Raw genomic sequence first — 21,840 nt, 5'->3', positions numbered from 1 at the left:
AGGGCAGGGTTCATTCTGGCACGACGGTCCTGGCAGAAAAAATAAACCTCAACAGGAAACACTTGCAGATATCAATAACGCATGTGCCCTAGTTGCAGCTTAAATTCAGTGACTCATTCATCAGCCAAAAAATAATCGTGAGCGTTGTGGAGGCTGGGCAGGTGTGCCTTGTTCCCAAATATACCATCGAAAATCCGCTGTGATGCTGGTCTCTGACCTTTTATACACACAAGAGGCATGTGCGCTCGCATGGAAGCCCCGTCCGTTTGGCCCCGCCCACACACTCGAGGTGTGCACCGTCTTCCCGCCATTTACCCACTATGATGGACATTTCACTCAAGGGACCCCTGCGCACTTCGGCGCGATTGCATAGTAACACACACTTGGTCGCTGGAACTAGTTGAAGCGCAAATGCAGTGACTCATTCATCAGCCCAAAAAAAATCGTGAGCGTTGGGAGGCTGGGCAGATGTGCCTTCTTCCCAAATATACCATCGAAAATCCGCTGTGATGCTGGCCAGAGGCATTTGCATCTTTGACTTTCACGAGCGCAATCCCCGTGCTGTTCCTGTGACCAGGGGCTTCTGTCTCTTAATCTGCTGCTCTGATCGGTCTCTGACCTTTTGTATGCACAAGAGGCATGTGCGCTCGCATGGAAGCCCCGTCCGTTTGGCCCCGCCCACACACTCGAGGAAGCCCCGCCCCCAAATCCGCCGATCCGCAAAATCCGCGGATTTTGCGGATCCACGATCCGTGAATCCGCAAATTCGTGAATCGTGGATCCGCAAAATCCGCCCATGCTTAGTATTTACATTAGGCCAAGTAACTACTATTTGAATAGTTTACCTTAGACAAAACAAGAGATGAACTTGCCTGTTCTTGGCGTGGGAATCTTACAGTGGAAAATAGTTTAGTCAGTGACTTCAAGGGGAAAACCTCAGAGCTTCAGCCTAGAACTCACACCTAGGGTCAACACAATCAAGATTTCCACTTTGGTTGGACTAACCTATAGATGTGTGTTACACAACCAGGCGTAGATAGGTAATAGGCCGTGTGTACGAGCGCCATCTCATGCATATTTAGCTGCTCATTTGAACAACATCTGTGTCTCACCTGGACAGCTGAAGAAGGTGATCCCAAAGACATGGATCGATAGTACAAGAAACACACTGAAGAGTGGAGGAAGTACAGCACCCAGGGATACTCCACATGCCAGCGATTGTCTATATGAATAGAGCTGGTGCGTGTTTCTCTCTGGTGGACATCGTCTTTATTTTATTCTTATGTGGGAAGCGTTTCCATGTCATGCGTAATGACCACCAAGGTGTGGTTATTGTGTTATGGGAAGCAGTGCTTGGCAGTATATCGGAAACACACAAAAAGCTATGTGAGGGATGCTTGCAAATTGTCTAAAACCAGCGAGGCATTGTAACAGACTGGTAACTGCAGTTCTTCGCTTTCTTTTAATGATAACAACAGGACTTGTAATGAAGATATTACATTAAATTAATTAATTGGTCTGATTAGCCAGAGAAAAACAAACACAAAAACAAACATTGGCTGAATACCTACTTAATCATATTTTGTATACTAGAAAAATATATCCTATAAATACTCTTGTTACCATAACTTATTTGCCATTAAATAGTATGTTACACTCTTAATTCATTGTGGGTCATTACTACGTCATGCAAATATTATCCCGAGTGAGTTTTACAGGCTTGAATGCCAGTTACACTGCAAGTCAAAAGTAGGTAGGTGGGTCACTCACAGAACGGACACTAACACCATGGATTCAAAATAAAGTAGACCCTTTAAATTTGGGAATCTCTAATCCAAACATCAACTACTACCAACTTCAAATATCACGTCTGTCGAACTGGTTTGAAAAGAAGCATTAAGATGATTTGACATTTGACGTATTTTACTGTACATCACAGAGAACTGAATGCTTTCTAGAGTCAGGCCCTGATTCACAGAGGGCCTGCGCACTCGTGGAGTCACGGCGGACTCCCTGCTTTCGGCGGAATCTCCGCAATGAGAATTCTCAAAGTGGAGATCCTGATTCACAAAGGGCCTCCGCACTCGTGGCAGAGGTGGCCTCCGCACTCGTGGCTTAGGCGGCCTCCCCACTTGTGGCGGAGACCCTAGAGTCACAGGTGAGTCTCTACACTTGTGGCGGAGGCCCCGGAGTCACGGCGGAGTCCCAGTACTCTGGCAGAATCTCTGCAACGAGAATTCTCATGGTGGAGATCCTGATTTACAAAGTGCATCCACACTAGTGGCGGAGGCCCTAGAATCACAGGGGAGTCTCTGCACTCGTGGAGGAGGCCCTGGAGTCATGGTGGAGTTCCAGCACTTGGGCGGAATCTCTGCCATGAGAATTCTAATGGTGGAGATCCTGATTTACAGAGGGCCTCCAAACTTGTGGCAGAGGCCCTAGAGTCACAGGGGAGTCTCTGCACTCATGGAGGAGGCCCTGGAGCCCGGAGTCACTGCGGAGTCCCAGCACTCGTGCGGAATCTCTGCAATGAGAATTCTCATAGTGAAGATTCCAGCCTGAGTGTGGAGACTCCCCCACGACTGCAGGGCCTCTACCACGAGTGCAAGGGCCCTTTGTGAATCAGGCCCTCAGTGTGTAGCCAACAGTGCTGAAAGTAGCAGATAGATCTAGCACCACCAGTGTATGGCCACTGTTGCTATGGACTTGCTAGCCTACTTCATCCAGAATGTTTGCAGTCACACATTCTGTTCTTCTGAGAGCCCTAACCCAAGCGAATATAGCAGGAGGAGGATGGGCGCACACTGCCTCACATCCCAGCAACATAGTTTGCCCCGATGCTTCATAGTAAATGCAGTGCATGATAACACTTAATTCAGTGTCAGGCTTTAGTTTTTCACCCTTGTTGGAGCAGTCATTGCTGTGTATCTCTAGACACGTGTTTCAGGATAATTGTGCTTCTTCAGTGGAGAGCAACACATTCTTTTTGGGGGTGCTGGAAATGCTTCCCAAAGTCTTCTCAGGTCTCTGTACCACTCGTGGGGCACAGAAGCATCAAACGGAGCTCATCAGCTCATTAGCTCAAGGGTAGGGTGACCAACCGTCCGTAAATTTCACGACCGTCCGTAATTGGGACCTCACGTCCGTTGTCCGCGAGGATCCCTTTTACGGACATCTTTTGTCTGTAATTTTGGCCATCACAGGGAGCAGCAATGCTCCCCTGTGAGAGGCCTCAGCCCCCTGATTGGGCCGCCCCATACTCCTCTGACCACTAGAGCAGCCCCACTCGCCCTTTGTCATTCTGTGTGGGGCTGATTGCCACACACAGAATGTCAATGGGGCAATCTGGGGTGTTAAAGCATGTGGGGGCCTCCTCCTGCCCCGGTGTAGGCCAGAGCATTCTGTTAGATAAAAGGTAAAACGCCCATGCTGCAATGTTAGAGAACAGTTTATTTAAAGAAGCCTATAAAACAAGTTAAAAAGAACGGGTTATCATTCTTTCACTGTCTTGTCATTTTAGAACTGAAGTATTTTCAATATTATATTCAACAACGTTGCTGCTTTTTTATTTTAAGGAACTAACAACCATTGACAAAGCCAATAGTCCTGGCTTGTTGTTGGTGTAATGATACTTGCTGTATTATATATCTGGATGGAATGACAGAAATAACATAATACCAGTCGGGCGGAACACTATGCTAAGCGCAGATTTTTAGTCTAGGTTTTTTAAACCACGCTCTTAATTACATCAAACGCCCCCTTTGAAGAGACCCCCCAGTTTTTTTACACCACTTAAAGCCCTGGAAACAACACCATGTCACAGTCACCTCACATCCTGGCACTATGCATCATGCATGACTTCTAGTTTTCAGATTGTCTATGTGCAGGGGCATAGTGAACTCTCCCCCACAGACCCCTTGCTTTAGGAACTACAGCGAGGTGAAGTTCTTGATGGGCCTCTTCTGTCTGCAACTCTGCAGACAAAGGCTCAGCTCATAATGTGAAAAGGTGGGCGAGTAAATAAGTGAAGGAATATGTGAATGGCTGGATGGATTACTGAAATGATGAATGGATGAAAGGGTGAATGGATAGTTAATGAAAGAAAGGATGGATGAGTGAAAGAGTGGAAGTATGGATGAGAGAAAAGGTAAATAGATGGATGTATGGGTAAAAGGGTAGATGGATGGGTAAATGGGTGGATGGGTGTGTGAAAGGATGGATGGATGAGTGAAAGGGTAGATGTTGGGTGAGTGAATGGGTGGATGGATGAGTGAAAGGATGGATGGATTGATGAATTGATAAGTGAAAGGGTGGATGGATGAGAGAACGGATAGATGGATGAGTGGATGGATGGATGAGTGAAAGGATGGATGAGTAATATGATCAATGGATGGATTCATGAATGGATGAGTAGATGGATGGGTGGGTGGATAGATGGATGGATAAGTGAAAGGGAGATGGAGAGCGAAAGGGAGGATGAATGACAAAGCGTGAATGGGTGGAAAGATAAGTGACTGGGGGGATGGATGAGTAAGTGAATGGATGGCTGGATGGGTAAAAGGGTAAATGGCTGGATGGGTGAGTGAATAGATGGATGGGTGGAAGAGTGGATGGATGACTGTACAGATGAATGGGGTGAAAGGGTGGATAGATGAATAATGGATGGATGAGTGAAAGGGTGGATGGAGGGGTGGATGAGTGAAATTATGGATGAAAGGATATGTGGTGGATAGGTTTGCAAATGGTTGAATATGTGGGGATATAGATGGGCACACAGACGGAAGGACAGAATGAATGGTGAAAGACTGAATGATGGATGAAAGAATGATTACACCTTGTAGCAGCCATTATCTTAAGTACATTTCCTATACATTGACTTTCACGTTAATATGAGTTATTGTCTCTATATAATGTGTGTGTGATGTAACACACTCCGACACCCTGCCCTACATACTTGGGATGAGTAGAACTATAAAAGAAATTAAATACACATGAGAGAGGGTCTATGTGAAGATGAGGGGCGCCATTGGAGGGTGGTAGCAAGGCTGAACTGGCAGGACCTGGCATCGGGTGTTTCCCTGGGAGCCTGGAAAGGGGGGAGGGTGGTTTTGTTACGGGGGCTGGCACTGCAAAGTTCCTTGTGTATCCAGTAGTTTTCAATCAACAATAAAAGCGGCCTCACTTGTATTCAGGTGTGGTTCACCATTGTCTGGTGACTAATGTACCTGCTGGAGCGAGATGCGAATTTTGAATCGTCTAAGGTAGCAAGCTTGCTGAAAAACCATGAAGTGCACGATTGTCTCAACCTAATATAAACTTATTTTGCCTCTTACTTAGGTGGTTGTTTATTTACTTACTTATACACTATTGCGCGACTACCTCTGACGTGGCTGTAAAACGTACCTTATGTCCCGAAGTTTTGTCCTGAATTTTTGTCCTGAATTTAGTCCCTTTGTCCTGAATTTTTGCACTCACCATCCTGAATTTGCACCTATGCATGTTAGTCACCCTACTCAAGGGAGCCTTTTCAAACAGGAGGAGGGTGGGCGCACACTGCCTTACATCCCAGCACTCAGTTTGCCCGGATGAATTATAGTAAATGCAGTGTATGATAACACTTTTACTTCATTAATTGTGGCCAAGTGGGCTGTGTAGTATTACTTGTAGATGTCTGGTAAGGCAATTCTACATCATAAACTTCACACATTAGTTAGTGTAGAGCTAATCTTGGGGTGGGGTGCATCCCGCAGCAGTGTGTGCAACTCAGCTTCGAGTGTTTTTTAAGTAACTCTGAAGGCTGTGTACTGTAGATTATAGAGGAATCGGGTAGTGCCATCTTATTAAACTTGGTCGCTCTGGACAAAAGCGAAAGTGTCAATGCACACCAATGGCGAACATCCTACCTAAATCTATCCCAAAGGGAGTATAGATTTCAGGCCAGAAGCGCCTCTGGTAGGTCACTCACATATATGCCCTGATACTTAAATCCCTCTCGCACTATAGGCATTGCACAGTCAGGTGGTAAATCCAGGAAGATCCTTCTGTCACGGATGCACAAGAGTTCCTTAAGAAATTAGAAACTGTAATATCTGACTTCCAAAGGGACAATATCATAAAAAAGACTGAAAAACTCAAAAAAGATTAAAAAAATTACACTAAGGTACGCACATACCCCTATTTGAAAAAAGATTTTTTCCATCAAGGACAAGGACAGTCCAATTGGGTACCAAAACACACGACTTTCTCAGATACAGCTTCGTCTAGTTCTGACGACAGTATAGGTTAGGGTAATATTCCCAATCAAAGGTTTGGCAGAGGACAGGGACCTTTTTAGTGAGAGGCCAACCACCCCAGAGGGGACGGGCTCGGAATGCCCGGCGAGGGTGGTACAGGAACCAATACACCCCCGGGTTCCGACAAACGAGAAACAGCTATTTCGAATGGTAGATGCAACAGTAAGGCCCAATATGGATGTAACAATAGTACTTAATAATCCCGCTTTGGAGGTAGTGCCTATTTTTAATCTATCTAGCCATGAATTAAGTACTAAAGAGGTAGAACTCTTAAGCTATGGACTATCGTTTGTACCTACTAATAGGAATGACCAATTTACCATGCAAATGGAACTTTTTAGATTTTTTAGGACAATAAGTCTTAAATATTTCTTTGATAAGTAGCCAGTGACTACAACACAGAGTACCACAGGCCTTCGGTGTCCATCTACTTTTTACCCTGCCACTAACCTTATGCCCAAGGAACTGATTACATTTGAGAACATTGTACTCATGGAGGTTGATCAACTCTTTATAGAGAAAAAGAGATATGTGAAGTACAATTTCACGAAAGAACAACACCAGACCTTAAAAAACCTAGCCAGGCGGGATGACATACTTATAAAACCCGCAGATAAGGGGGGAAGTATTATTGTACAAGATAAAAATGAGTATGATGCTGAAGCCTTGAGACAACTTGGTAATACATCGCACTATATTAAATTATCTAAAGACCCCACTGAGAGGATCAGAAGTGAAATCTTGAACTTAACCATGGAAGGCCGTGATGGGTTATGGTTGAGCCACAAAGAATTTGAGTATCTGAATAAAAAAGACTTCTCAATTCCGGCGTTCTATACGCTCCCAAAAATCCATAAGAACGAACAGCACCCCCCCCCAGAAGACCAATTGTGGCGGGTTGTGAGTCTATTCTACAACCATTGGCTGAATACGTGGATTATTCCATCAAACCTTTAGTTCCATTAACTAAATCATATACAAAAGAGTGTTATCAGAAGTCTGGAGGGAGAACCATTTAATCAAGAAAACAACATTCTTGTAACAATGGACATACAGAGCCTATACACAAGTATACCTCAAACTGAAACTCTGGTAGTCCTGGAAGAGGTTCTAGACAAACGACCACGTCCATTGCAGGTTCCTGGTGATTTTATAGTCAAGTGTGCTAAAATCGCACTTGAACAAAACTATTTCATTTTTAATGACGACTTCTATGGTCAAATAAAGGGGGTGGCAATGGGTGCAATTTTTGCCCCTGATGTAGCTAACCTCTTTGTTGCAGACTTTGAGAACAAAGTGATTTTTAACAACAATCCCTTCGAGATACACATAAAGAAATATCTACGTTACATAGATGATATCTGTCTGGTATGGAAGGGCTCTACCATCCAACTACTTGAATTCCATAAGTGGCTTAATGAACAAAACGACAATCTTCAGTTCACAATAGAACACAATAACCAGCCCATTCGTTTTTTGGATCTCACAGACTTTGGCAGTAAATCTATACACAAAACCTACCTCTAGAAATACACTTTTAAAGTATACAAGCCATCACCCACGCAATCTACGGGACAATCTCCCTTTTGGTCAATTTTTACGTATAAAACGTAATTGTACCAAAAGGGAGGATTACTTTAAAGAGGCGAAGGTTTTACAAACCAAATTAGTGTCAAGACATTACCCATATATACTGGTCAAGCGGGCGTTAAAATGGGCCTGGTATTATTTTAGAATGGCACTTTTGGAGACAAAAGAACAAAAAGAGAGGGATTCTGACTCAATTACATGTGTAACCACGTTTGGTACGGAATCAAATCGGATCAAAAAGATTATAACAAAAAACTGGCATCTGATCCAAAAGGTTGAACCACAAATGGGTTACCCACGTTTTGCTTTTAAGAGAGCAAGAAATTTGAGAGACCATCTTGTTAGTGCTTATAACAAACCTAGACCAAACACAATACAGAGACAGTGGGGTTTGACACCGGTGGTGGGCCATTACCCCTGTGGACACTGTGTAGCCTGTGAAACCACATCAGTGACAAAATCGTGCATTTTAAATGAAAGGGAATGGGTGTTCCATCATCACTCAAATTGTTTGACTCGTAACATCATATACTGCATACAATGTCCTCATTCCCTATATTATATAGGAAAAACAACACAGGAAGTGAAGAAGAGGATTATGCAACATCAGTCACGTAATAAATGTAAAATTCTAACTGCACCTCTTGTTGAACATTATATAACAAAATCACATGGTCCTAAAGACATGAAATGGTTTGTTTTGGAAGTTGTAAAGAGTTCTAGACGTAGACAAAATGTGGATCGTCTGCTCACATTAAAAGAAAACAAATGGATATCGGCGGGAAAGACGTAGGAAAAAGGATTGAATCTATATGTAGAATGGCAAACCCTAGCGACCTTATGAGAATCTGTTTGAAAAGTGTAGAGAATTACGAGAAATATCATGTGACTGTTGAAATGAAATGAAATGAAATGAAATTAGATTTATAAAGCGCATGGATGCCCTTGAGCGTCCCAGCGCTAACTTAACTGAAAAACAGAAAAGCCCTAAAGAGGGAGGGAGGGGAATAGGATTATTCTGCAATAGGAAAGAGAAAAGTTTTGAGAGATTTTCTGAATTTGGGATAGGAGGATTCCATCCGGATTTCCCTAGGGAGAGTGTTCCAATGTTTTGCTGCATTTAGGGAGAACCGGCGTCCTCCAGTCCGGGCTTTTCTCACTCTAGGGATGGAGAGCAGGTTCTCCCCCTCGGAGCGGAGGGTCCTTGGCGGTTTATAGGGGCTAATAAGCTTTCTTAGGGCAGGAGGGCCTTTGCCTTGCAATGTCCTGTGAGTAATGCAAAGGGTCTTAAATACAATTCGTTCCTGGATGGGGAGCCAGTGCAGGGATCTCAAAAGCGGTTTGGCCGAGGCCCTTCTGGGTGCCCCCATGAGCGTTCTTGCTGCAGCGTTCTGGACCCGCTGCAAGGAGTTAATTGTCTTTTTAGGTGCAGCCAGAAGGAGAGCATTACCATAATCCAGTCTAGATAGTATAAGACCTTGAATTAGGAGCTTCCTAGATTGGAAAGGCAGAAGGGGGAGCACTTTCCGCACTAACCGCAACAGGCCGAAACCGATGCCTGCGACTTTCTGGGCGTGGGTCTTGAAAGTTAATTGGGGTTCGAACCAGACCCCGAGGCTTTTGATTTTCTCCTTTGCTGGTGGCAGATCACCCATGCAGGGGGGCCAGAGCTCAGAAGGCAAAGATGTGAAATGGTGGCCTAGGAGAATAATCTCCGTTTTGGCTCCATTAAGTTTCAACTTGGAGTCAGTCATCCAAGAGAAAATTGCCGAGAGGCAGCTCGAGAGATTGTCCGAGCATCCCCCTTGTTGAGTCAAAGAGACGACAAGTTGGGTGTCGTCAGCATAGCTGATGGATTTAATCCCGAATGGGGCTACTAAGTCCTCCAACGGAGCCATATAAACATTGAACAATGTGGGGCTCAGGGAAGATCCCTGAGGAACCCCACATTGAAGAGGAAAAGGCTTCGACGTGGTACCGTTCTCCCAGATCCTGAAGGACCGGTTGTCGAGAAATGATTTCAGCCACTTGAGGGCGGACCCTACGATGCCTAGTTTGGAGAGACGGTGGACCAAGGTGGGGTGGTCTACGGTATCGAACGCGGCGCTCAGATCCAGGAGGATCAGAGCTGCTGATCCCCCTGAATCTAAGATGCACCTAGCCTCTTCGGCAACCACTATGAGGGCAGTGTCTGTGCCCTGCCCAGGGCGAAATCCCGTTTGGGAATTACCCAGCAAGTCATTACTCTCCAAGAATCCGGAGAGCTGCCGATTCACCCACTTTTCTGCGATTTTGCCCAATCCAGGTAACAATGAAATAGGGCGGAAATTTGCCAGGTCGGCGGGATCAAGTCCTGGTTTTTTAAGGAGGGCTCTGATTTTTGCCTGTTTCCAGCTTGGGGGGACAATACCGGTAGTGAAAGAGGTATTCAGGAGATCAGTAGCAAGGGGGGCGATGGTATCCATGATTTGCTTAAGAACGTGCATGGGGGCTGGATCAGAGGGCGAGCCGCTTTTGATATTGGAAAGTGTTGTGCAGAAGTCTTCCCTGGAGATGCACGAAAATGTCTTAAGTAAAGGGCCAGAGGTGGAAGGAGGGGGGGGGTCAGAAGCCAGGGGAGTGCCTGTTGAGGGGAGACTGTCTAATATTTTCTGTATTTTTTGATCAAAAAAGTTTGCTAACAGGTCACATCTAGATGTGGAATCGTTTTGTGGAATGATCGGCGCTGGAATTTTGGTCAGTTGAGCGAGTATTTTGAAAGTTTCCCTTGAGGAGTTGGCTGCCTGTTTAATTTTCTCTTCAAAGAAGGAGGCCTTGGTCGTTTGTAGTGCGTCTTTGTAGAGTCTCAGGGCAGCCTGGTAGGAGGTTTTACTGCTAAGGGCCCAGTCCCTCCTCCAGGTAGGTTCTGCCTTTTTACAGGCTTTTTTAAGATTTCTCAGTGCTGAGGTATACCAAGGGGATTTAAAAGTACTACTCTTTTTTGTCACCTTAGTTTGGGGCAAAACCATGTTCAGGGAGCTATTGAGCCAATTCTGAAAATTCTGATCAGCGAGCAGAACATCAGATTCTGGTTCAGGAGCAGAGTTCTCCAGTGCCGATTTTAATTTTTCCACTGAGAGTTTCGGCCAAGCTCTTTGGAGAATGCGTGGGGGCGGGGCGCCAGTCACTTCCAAACGGAGTTCCCAGGAAAAGGGAACTACAAAGTGATCAGACCAAGGTATGGGCAAAGGTGAAGTAACTAGGAACTGAGTGTTGTTAGAAAAAACAGGGTCTAACAAGTGACCTTTGTTATGAGTAGCTTCCTCATTAAGGAGATTAAGTTCGAATGATTTGAGATTTGACCTAAGCTCTGCGGCTACTTTATCGTTGGGGTCATCGAAATGAAGATTTAGGTCTCCGAGTACCAGAAAGTTGGAGGCCCGGGCAGCCGCAGCCAGGGTAACTTCTAGTAGAGAGTCAACAAAGTGCTTGATACTGCCCGGGGGGCGGTAGATCAGGATTCCAGAGAGGGATTGTGCGGGGGTTAGTTGAATACTGAAGCAAGCGCTCTCTGCGTCTGAGACGCCTCCGTTCTCTAATCTACATGTCAATGAATCCCTATAGATTATTGCGAGACCTCCTCCTATTCCTTCGCTTCTGTTCAGGTTTCGGGCAAGGAAGCCTGTGGGAAGGGCAGAGATGATGTCAAACTCTGAGTGGGGGGATAGCCATGTCTCTGTAAGGAAGAGCAAGTCCAGGCAACTTTCTTCAATCAGCATATTGATCTCAAGCGCATGTTTGGGCAAGGATCTGCAATTTAGCAGTGCCATCTTCAAGATTTTACCCGCCTTTTTGCCAATGGTGGCTTTAGGTGAAGAATCGGGGCAAAGGTAACAACGAGTAAGTAGGGGCGCAATTCCCCCCGGAAGATGAGCGCACTGATTCAGGGAGTATTGCAGCGCACAGAGTTGCTCACTAGAGTAGGCCGAGGGTACAGGGAGATCCACGGGCATAATAACGGGCCCTGGTCGAGCCCGGACGGGCCCAGACGGGCTTGCCTCTGGCGCGCCTCCGGCGCGCCATCGGCGCGCCCGCTGCGCCCGCCCGCTGCGCCCGCCCGCTCCGCGGACGGAAGAAGGGATTCATTTTATAGCGATCGGGCCTTAATTCGCCCGACCGCTAGAGCGCCAACCGTACCCTACCCCAAAGATGGCGGCCACACTCGTCGCCCTCCAGGTGGGCTGTGTCAGTCCGAGTGATGCCTTAGCTCGGCCCTCGGTGAACGTAACACGCGCTGTCTTGCACCCCCCAGCAGTAGCAGGTACAATAAAATACAGAGAGCGAAATTTAGGAAGGAAATGAACAGTTTTAAAATAGGTTCGTTTTTAAAATCTATATGTAGAGCATAGGAGCGTGGTGCAAAAAGCAATGTGCAAAATTGGCAATTAACAATGATTTTAAAGAAGTGCTAGAGCCTAGCTCCCGGCTTCCGCCTCAGGAGCGATTCTGATTAAAAGTAAGTATTCCCGGTTTCTTAGGGCTCACCAGATTTATAGCGATCGGGCCTTAATTCGCCCGACCGCTAGAGCGCCAACCGTACCCTACCCCAAAGATGGCGGCCACACTCGTCGCCCTCCAGGTGGGCTGTGTCAGTCCGAGTGATGCCTTAGCTCGGCCCTCGGTGAACGTAACACGCGCTGTCTTGCACCCCCCAGCAGTAGCAGGTACAATAAAATACAGAGAGCGAAATTTAGGAAGGAAATGAACAGTTTTAAAATAGGTTCGTTTTTAAAATCTATATGTAGAGCATAGGAGCGTGGTGCAAAAAGCAATGTGCAAAATTGGCAATTAACAATGATTTTAAAGAAGTGCTAGAGCCTAGCTCCCGGCTTCCGCCTCAGGAGCGATTCTGATTAAAAGTAAGTATTAAGTGTTGGTCGTTGTACCGTTCTATATACTTGAATAAAAATTCTTTTTATATACCTATATACGAGTATCTAGAGGGTAAACACGTTTTTTCCTGCTAAAAAATGCAATATCTTTGGCTTGTTTAACCAATGGTGGAGTATAGTCTGTTGTTCTGCTTTGACTTTTTAGATAAAGAAGACACTTGTTGAAAAGTTGAGCGAACTGTAACGGAGACCTCTGTTCTGTTTGTTTTTAATGAAGGTAAGCTCATGGATGTGAGCATGGGTTGAAAATACTCACAGTTTTGGTGTTTTGGTATGTTTTTAGTCTTTAGTTGGGTGTATATAGTAGTACACTGAGGTATAACGGTAGACTGTTTCCCTAAAGGATTGAAAACGACAGCGCTGTACTAAAGTGAAGTGAGTAGTATCCTAAATTGGTTTTTGTGCACTTGGGGTGTGCATGTGTTCATTGGTTAAGGATTTGGTGTTCCACTGGTTTTTAATAATGGGTAGTGTAATGTGAGCAGACGATCTGGATATAGACGTGAAATATGATGTACTAGGAAGTGTGTATAATGGCATTATTATATGTTTTATTAGAGTGTGAGTGCAACAACAAATTGTCCTGAGGATGGTCTCGGTGAAATAACTGTAAGAGACCGAAACGTCGACGCTGCTACACCATTTGTGGCTTCAAGATGTCATCATAAAGAATATAATCAGTTTGAATAATATACATCATTATTGTATGACTACCTAAATGTATTGCTCGTACATATGTACAAATGGTGTGTTTGATACTACTGCATATACAAAAAACCTTTTACAGTAGTACTTTGTGTTGCCTTGGAAAATATACCCGAACAATGAATTGTGTCTCTCATGATGATTGTTGATTTGTTTATAAATGGAGTTTAATATAAGAAAAATGAAATCTCTTTTGGTATAAAATTCTGTGTTTTCGCGTCTAGTTAATTCATGAGTTCACGTTAGTGACAATTAAAAAATAAGAAAGATTTGCAAAATAATAAATAATTCCTCAAGGATCATTCTCTATGTTATTATATATCTTATTAAACTTGGTCGCTCTGGACAAAAGCTAAAGTGTCAATCCACACCAATGGCGAACATCCTACCTAAATCTATCCCAAAGGGAGTATAGATTTCAGGCCAGAAGCGCCTTTGGTAGGTCACTCACATATATCCCCTGATACTTAAATCCCTCTCGCACTATAGGCATTGCACAGTCAGGTGGTAATTTTAAAGTGTCTCCCATCAATGGGTATAATAGGGATTTTCTCCAATTTATACTGCAGCCTGCATATTTAGACTATAGCATGTTACAACATATGCTATAACATCGCATACTATTACAACGCGTTTGTTACGACTGAATTGTTAGTACGCGATGCATTTACATCGCAAGTCATTACAACGACTTGCACTAGGGGGCGTGCTGCACTTTGGGATAGGATTAATTACTATTCCTAATCCAGTTTGCGCAACAGTAGAGAAGGTATTGGAATGTATTTCCAATACCTGAGCGCCCCCCAGTGGAATTCGTTGTAATGACCGCGTTGTAATGGTAGCGCAATGCAATGACAGCGTTGTAAATGCTGTTTCCCACCCAAGCCTGGACTGGGTCCACGGATAAATGTATCTAATGAGCTGCTGGAGTTTTTTTTCAGAAGTGGAAGTCCAGCAGAGATGGTTTGGGCAGGAGTATGGGCTGACTTGCTCGCACAAGTCTGACTATGCCGCTATAATACAAGGTGGTTCTTCACCACAGATTATTGCTGTTGCTGCTGGTTTACCATCCTGCCCACTGACAGTTGTGTATACCAAATAAGCATAAAATGTGTTCACATGAAAAAAGTTAGGGTTGCAGGAGAGTGCATGATTTTCCATTTTAGCTACCGTAGAAACTTTTGTTTAAAGATAGATCTAAGATCAATGAACCGCTATACACCACAAGTGTGCCTTTTTGTGATTTGGGGTAAACCCGTTCACTAGTTCTTGAAATTATTCATGTTTAAAAAAGGTGCAGGCAGGATTTAAAGGCTTTAAAAACTTTTGTATATATCTGGCGTTTAAACTCACAAGTCAATCCTGTCAATCGCAGTTTCAATGTTTTAAACAATGTGATTGGCTGGATAAGGGCTAAAAACATTTTGCTGGCAATAATATTCTGGTACAATATCGACTGGGCACCAAGAAGTGAGCGAGTAGTGCAATATTAAAAAGCACTGCAATAAAGATGAGCACTGCAATACACACCAGTACTATGAAATTGACTAATATTGCAAAACAGGTGATAGAGAAGACTATTGCAGTATGGTAGAGAACAGTGCTGTAGATGAGTACGACGATACAAAGAAATACTGTGAAATAAACGATTACTGCTGAATTGAAGAATACTGCAGACAAGTACAGCAATACTGATGGCTACTCCAAAATCAACAATCATAATGATGTGCTGTGATATTAACAATTATTATTAATGACAAGCAGTGTGATATGGCCAAGTACTACAGTACTGAAACTACTATATTGTTAACAGAACCATCTCAACCAGCATTAGCAATTGGTTACCCTAATTTGGTTGCCCTAATTTGGTTTAATAGCTAAAAAGATCCCCAGAGAATAATGTTAGGTGCTCAGTGAATTAAAGTGAATCATCGTAATACTAAAAATCGGGATTTAAATATATATACCGAGGAGACAAGGAAAAAAACCTGTGAAAACAGAGGGTAGAAGTCCCTGGAAAGACACGGCGAGAGAATGACATCCAAGGGGAATGTATGGGAGAGGAGGAGGAGGGACAATGGAATACAAGGGGAGAATGGAGCCCACGACAACAGAGGCAGTACAAGGAAGAGCACAATGGAATGCAGAGAAGAGGTGAGCACAGAGGACAATGAAGACAAGAGAAGGAAGCCCAAACAGATGAAGCAAGGACCAGGAACCCAGCCATTGCTGGGGATGAGCTCCAGGCGACCTAGGGTGATGGGGAGTCCAAGAGAAATTCAGAGGAATGGAGGGACTCCCAAGTGAGGGAAAGGAAAACACTGGAGACCCAGTAAAGTTAAATTGAGTTCACTTCCACCACCTTCCAAGTGCAGCAGTATGTATTCTCTGATGAAAGAAGTTCACTGTCATGGCTAGATTTAAAAAAACATGAAACTTAGTTTGAAATGGAGGCCTAAGAAAAACCTTTAATCGTCATTAACCCTACCTCGCAGTCTGAGTATCTGAAACTATCTACTAATCAATATGTAGTCTTTAGGAGGAGGAGGTATTAAAATGTCGAAAATTAAAATAGGGATTATGTTATGTGTATTTGTAACGCGCACTATCACACACAAAGGTATCCTGGTGCTGAGTAGGTGTGTGTGCCTAGCCCTTTTTAGCTTCTTACGGAATTCAAGAAGAGAGGCGGAGACTCTGATGTGGAGTGGGAGGTTGTTCCTCACTTTAGGACTGATGTAAGGGAAAGCCCGTCCTCCTGATCTGGTTCTCTGTATACATGGGATGTGTGCAAGTAGGAATCCTGCAGAGCTGAGATGTCTGGGTGGTTGGTGGATGGAGATGCGACTGTTCAGGTAGGTGGGGCTTAAGTTGGCAGTGTCTTGAATATGTGTGTGATGAGTTTGAATTGGGTGTGTTTGTGTTTTGGAAGTCTTGGGTGTGGTGTGAGTTCTATGTGGGAGGCTCAAGATGAGTCTGGCTGCCAAGTTATGGATGATTTGTAGCCTTCGAACGAGTTGATATGTGATGCCTGCATTGAGGGTATTTCCATAGTCCAACTAACTAGTGACTAGGATGTGAATGACCGTTTTCCTTGTGTTTCTTTTTAGCCATTTGAAGATCATATTCAGGGTGTGGAAGCAGGATACAGTGACGGCATTTACTTGTGTGGTCATGTCCAGTTTGCTGGGTTTTTAAGGCCTTCCTGAAAAGAACGAGCTGGTGACAAGGTAAAAGTTTCCGAGAACAAACATCAAAGACCACCTGGAAGTCGAAGAGGCAGTGGAGACACAGCTCTTTTCAAACCATGAAGGGCTACACAAAGAAGAAGTAGAAGCATTTACCACTCCTTGGAGGGCATGGATGGAAGAGGACTCCGGATATTACTCATCTGAAGCTGGAACAATTTACCCAAAGGGGGGTAAGAAAGGTGGTATGTGCAGCTGCTATCCCTCTCTCTCCTTTGACCCTAGAGGAAAGCATGTCATCACATTCATACGCAGCGCCGACCCACAGCTAAGCTGTAGGCTGGACTTGGCCCTAAGAGCCAAATCGCAAACCGAACTATAAACAAACCCATCATATTAATCAAACAATAGACAATATTAAAAATATGCAAGGCCGCATAAAAGTTGAACAAAAAAACGTATTCCTTCTTTTTTGACCTAAAGTGCAAGCCAAGATTTCAGCTCAGGAGTCCAGTCTCAAATCCTACAATCCAGCCACAGAAGAAGCCGTGTGCCTATCTTTACAGTAAATGAGAATACTTTGTGTATAATTGTTTTGCAGGGGCCTAATTATTACACTAGATGTAATTAAATTGACTCGCAAAATATACAAGCGTACTATTATTCTACCTGGCACCCAAGTGTGATACCATCAAGGAAGATTATGTTCAAAATTAGTATGCTAGATTCCAAAACAAACTGCAAGGATTTTTTTTAATGCATTTATATTGCCATACATAAAATGAATTCATATGAATTGAATGGAGAAAACTACTTTAACACATGAATCGGACCTTCCTTGATTTTCCATACATTATTTCAGAAGAAGCTACACTCTCAATATAGACTAACTACACTAACAAAGTATGTAACTTCAAAGAAAGTGTCATTGAGCAGCTTGCATGTGACAGCATGTCACCAGGAAGTGCAAATGGCTGCTGCCTGCTTCACATACCTTCCCTTTCTAGGTTGCATTTAATGAAATCTGCATGATCTGCGGACGGAGCAAAATGGTCAGTTCAGATGTTATCCGCGTTTCTACTGTATTATTTTACTTATTTATTTAAGAAGCTTACAGAACGCACAGCTACCCAAAAGGGTCTCCTGGTGCTAGAGGTGGACAGTAAGCATTGATTAAGCAAGAGGCACAGCCTCATAATCAGGGGACAAAGGGCTCAGTCAGGACAGTTAAGGAGCATGGTTTTTTGGTTCTTACAGAAAGTAAGCAATGAGTTACAGTTCCTGAGACTGCCGGAAGAGAGTTCCAGAGTTTTGGTCCTAAAACGGAGAAGGAGCACCCCTTAATACAGGCTCTACGAAACCTAGGCATGGTAAACAGTGTGAGGTTAGCTGATCCCAGCAGTCGGGAAGTGACATACGGAGACACCAGATCTTAGATATAAGAAGGGGTGAGACCGAGTCTAGTTCAAAACATAACATAAGGCCTTGAATTTAATCAGTTTGTCAACCTTCAGCCAATTAAATTTGTTGAGCAAGGGAGAGACGGAAGCAAATCTCGGTAGCCGGAAAAGGAGGAGGGGGGTGCGTTCTGGATGATCTGCAAGCGATGAATCAAGGCTTTATCAGCACCCAGATGCAGTATATTCCCATTACCAAGGCCTGTAGCACTGGTCTCCGGGTACTTAGAGAAATCAGTAAAAGGATTTTCTTGAGCCATTTCAGAATAAAAAAGCAAGAGACTGTGAGCTAGGAAACCTGCGGCTTCAGGGAGAGATTCTTATCAATGATAAAGCCGAAATTCTTAACCTTATCAATCAGCGCAGGTAAAGGCCTCAGTATGACAGGCCAGTGGTTGGCTCCCCAAAGTTCATTATTTCCCAGGATCGGGACTTCAGTTTTATTGCCATTAAGTTTAGGGCATTTCTGTTTATCCAGAGGGTGACATTGGACAGGCCTTGCCTAAGAGGGGAAGGATCTTTATTTTGAGCATCTGATAGTGAGAAGATAATCTGAGTCATCCGCGTACGAAAATACGGTGAGACCAGACTCTTCAATCACATCCATCAAGGGGCAGAGGTAAATGTTAAAAAGCAGAGGGCTTAGTATAAATCCCTGCGGGACACCTTTGGTCAGTGTTAGGGTCCTAGAGGTGTTGTTTGTTGGCAAGACCTGAAATGTTTGATCTTTCAGAAAAGAAGGTAGCCACTTCAAGGCAATGCCAGCAATGCCTGAAGCCTCCAATCTATCCAGAAGAATGGCATGTGAGTCCGTATTGAAAGCCGCACTTAAATCCAAGAGGATAACGGCGGCTGTCCCACCAGAATCGAGTTCTTGCCTCAGGAGTTCTGTGACTCCAAGTAGGGCGGATTCGGTACTGTGGCTGGCCCAAAACCCAGACTGAGATGGATGCAGCAAGTTATAAGCAGTAACAAAGGAAGAGAGGTGGGTGTTAACAAGTATTTCCAAAATTTTGGAGAAAACAGGGAGAAGCGAAATAGGCCAAACGTTTGACCAGCATTGAGGGTCAAGGTCATTCTTCTTGAGCAGGGGTTGTACCAAGGCATACTTCCATATCTGAGGTACCAACCCTGGGATCAAGGAAGAATTAAGGAGATCCAGAACTACTGTGAGGGCAGCCTCATCTAACAATCTAAGTTTCGAAGGTGGGAGGGAATCAAGCGGGAGCCAGAGTTGATGGTAGCCAGTAAAGTTTGCAGTAGGCATCGATTTCCAAGGGCTTGTTTAACTTAACTGAGGGTTGACCGTCCACGGAATGTAGGACCAGAGGCCCACAATTGACAGTGTCACTAACATAGAAGCATCTGCTTCGAATTGCTAATGAATTAGCTCAACTTTGCTTAGAAAAAAGAGGCAAGTTCGTCACACTGTTGTTACCACACCTCTACTTTGCAGAATTTTCGTTTTATTTGAGTGAGAAGAAAGGGGCTAGTAAGTACCCAGATGCACGTGCTGTGGCTCGTCCTCTAGTTGGGTCCCAGGTCCGGGCCCGCGTTTGGGCTGGAGCCTGCTCTTGCTCGGTCACCTCCTCTTTTCACTGTGTGCAAGAGCACTGCGCTGCATGCATGTGCAAAGCTACATCATATGAGCAGCCTATACGCATGACCCTAAGCCGATTCCCACGTAGGCCTTACTGCATACACGCACCTTTCTCCATAGGGTGGTGTAAGTAAGGTTCCCACCCCTCCCTCACTCCTTTTGCTTTATGCCAGGTGAAACGACAAAAACACAATTGGACCACAACTCTGCTCATCACACAATTCACAAAGTGACGTATTGCAAAATGATGCCCCCACGCCTTCCTCCCCGATAATGTAGTGAGTGTCTCACAGATATTCACAGACCTTGGGTCCCCCCACATCGCCGCAGTAGGGGGCTGCGTTATTACTTCATGGCTAGCCTGGCCACATACACCTCCGTCACACCGAGGTCTGGAGCACAACCCTCCCTCACATCGAGGCGTGGAACGCAGCCTGCAGGAGTGAGCTCGCGCAGAATACAGTGCAACCTGCAGCTGCACGAGCCACGCTTGTTTTTACAGCCGCGCAGGAAGGAAAGCGTGTTAAGACAAGAACTAGAGGAACAGGATTGAAGCAGGAGAGAGAAGGGAGGGTGCAGGAAAGCGCGGGGGAGAGATAGAAGAGAAAGAGAGACGAGACAGAAGGGGCAAAGTGTGCTATAAGGGAGATGAAGAGGTAAAGAAAGTGGGAGAAGATAAGTGCGTGAAAAGAGGGGAACAGAAAGGTTACGGCGGGGGAGACTGCTTGGGACAGTGACCACAAGGTGAATGGAGGACAGGCGAGCCGAGTGAAGAAAAGTAAGCGAGGGAGGGAGAACAACTGTGGGATAGAAAGACTATGAAGACGATGGGACATGAAGTGCAGTCAGTGAGTGTACGGAGGAACAAAAGGTTGCGGGGATATCCCAAAGAGTGCCACTGCCAGAGGGTGACGCCCCCGGAGCTCCAGCGCCTTCTTACCTGCTGGCTCTTCAGGGCGCGTGGTAGCCGGTGTGGCTCCTGCGTGTCTTCTGGCTGGCTCCCCGCGCCCTCACTCGTTCCCTCCCTCTGTTCCTCCCCTCTGTTTGCTTTACCTTTCACGAGCTGTGTGCAGCAGACATGGGCGGAGAGACCTGCATTCCAGCCCAGGACCAAACCCAGCCAGTTCCTGGCAGCGTAGAGACTTGCCCCCACTCCCCTCCGCAATGAGGCACAGGCGACGAGGCCTGCTCTGTGCACCTCCCTCCCCCATCAAGCTAATGTTCCATGCAGGTGATCACCGGGCCAGCTCTGCCCCCCACATCCAGACAAAGAGATTGTCTCTCTCACTCTCCTATTCTTTGGCGACGAGGCCTGCTCTGTATCCGCACTCCCTCCACATAATTGGCACAGGAGGGACATGTGATTGCAAGATTTTTTCTGTTTTCTGCCTTGCCTCCCCGCTCTACCCCCGCGAAATGATACAGGTGTTCCAGGCAGAGGTTGAAGACCATAAACAATTATGTTGCACACAAAACAAGATAGTCTGCTGCAATAGTGCAAATGAGTGCTTAAGATAAAACTGTTTCTTTTAAAGTATACAAGTAATGCAAATACTGTACCTAGATCAAACATTATGTGTAAGCGCCCTTTAAAAGGAAGCAGTCCAGGACTCAGCTGGTAAAACACCTTTGTCACTGTGAAGCTTCAACTGACTCAATTAATTAAATCGTATACTTTCTCCCAATCAGCCTTTACATTTTCTAATTAATCATTTGCACACAAACACATGGCACAGATATCCCATGAACAGGCACGCAAATACACTAAATTAATGCATGCAAAGGAAAAGTCCACACATGAATGACTGAGACCACAGCAGTTTTGTTTAGAGCAAGTTAAGTTGTAGATTTATTTGGTAGAGGAATGGTGTAACTTACGAGTAATGCAAGGGCAGCCAGTGATGATGTGACCTAAGCTGGCTGCCCACCTGATTAGCTAATAAGGACCAGGAATACACACATCTGGTACTAAACCTTTCGGGGTTCATCCCACATGTGGAAAGCAGCACATGAGCAGACGCGGAACGTTGCCAGGCAAGCCCCCAGTTTCTCAGGTTTACAATTGCCCTTGGGAAT

The 21,840-nt window shown here is 44.9% G+C and overlaps 1 protein-coding gene across 1 annotated transcript in view; it reads right to left on the bottom strand.

Annotated features, from left to right (window-relative positions):
• The window catches only part of LOC144770564 (MOB kinase activator 2-like), a 122,860-nt gene extending 102,100 nt beyond the window's left edge, over positions 1-20,760 (bottom strand). Inside the window, exon 1 of the mRNA XM_078655182.1 lies at positions 20,705-20,760. The gene's annotated coding sequence lies outside the window, so the exon portion shown is untranslated. The remainder of the gene's footprint in view (positions 1-20,704) is intronic.
• Between the last annotated feature and the right edge of the window lie 1,080 nt (positions 20,761-21,840).

The sequence above is a fragment of the Lissotriton helveticus genome, chromosome 7 (genome assembly GCF_964261635.1).
Source record: "Lissotriton helveticus chromosome 7, aLisHel1.1, whole genome shotgun sequence".
NCBI lineage: Eukaryota > Metazoa > Chordata > Amphibia > Caudata > Salamandridae > Lissotriton > Lissotriton helveticus.
The sequence above is the reverse complement of the archived record's forward strand: the minus strand, read 5'-3'. Positions and strand labels throughout refer to the sequence as shown.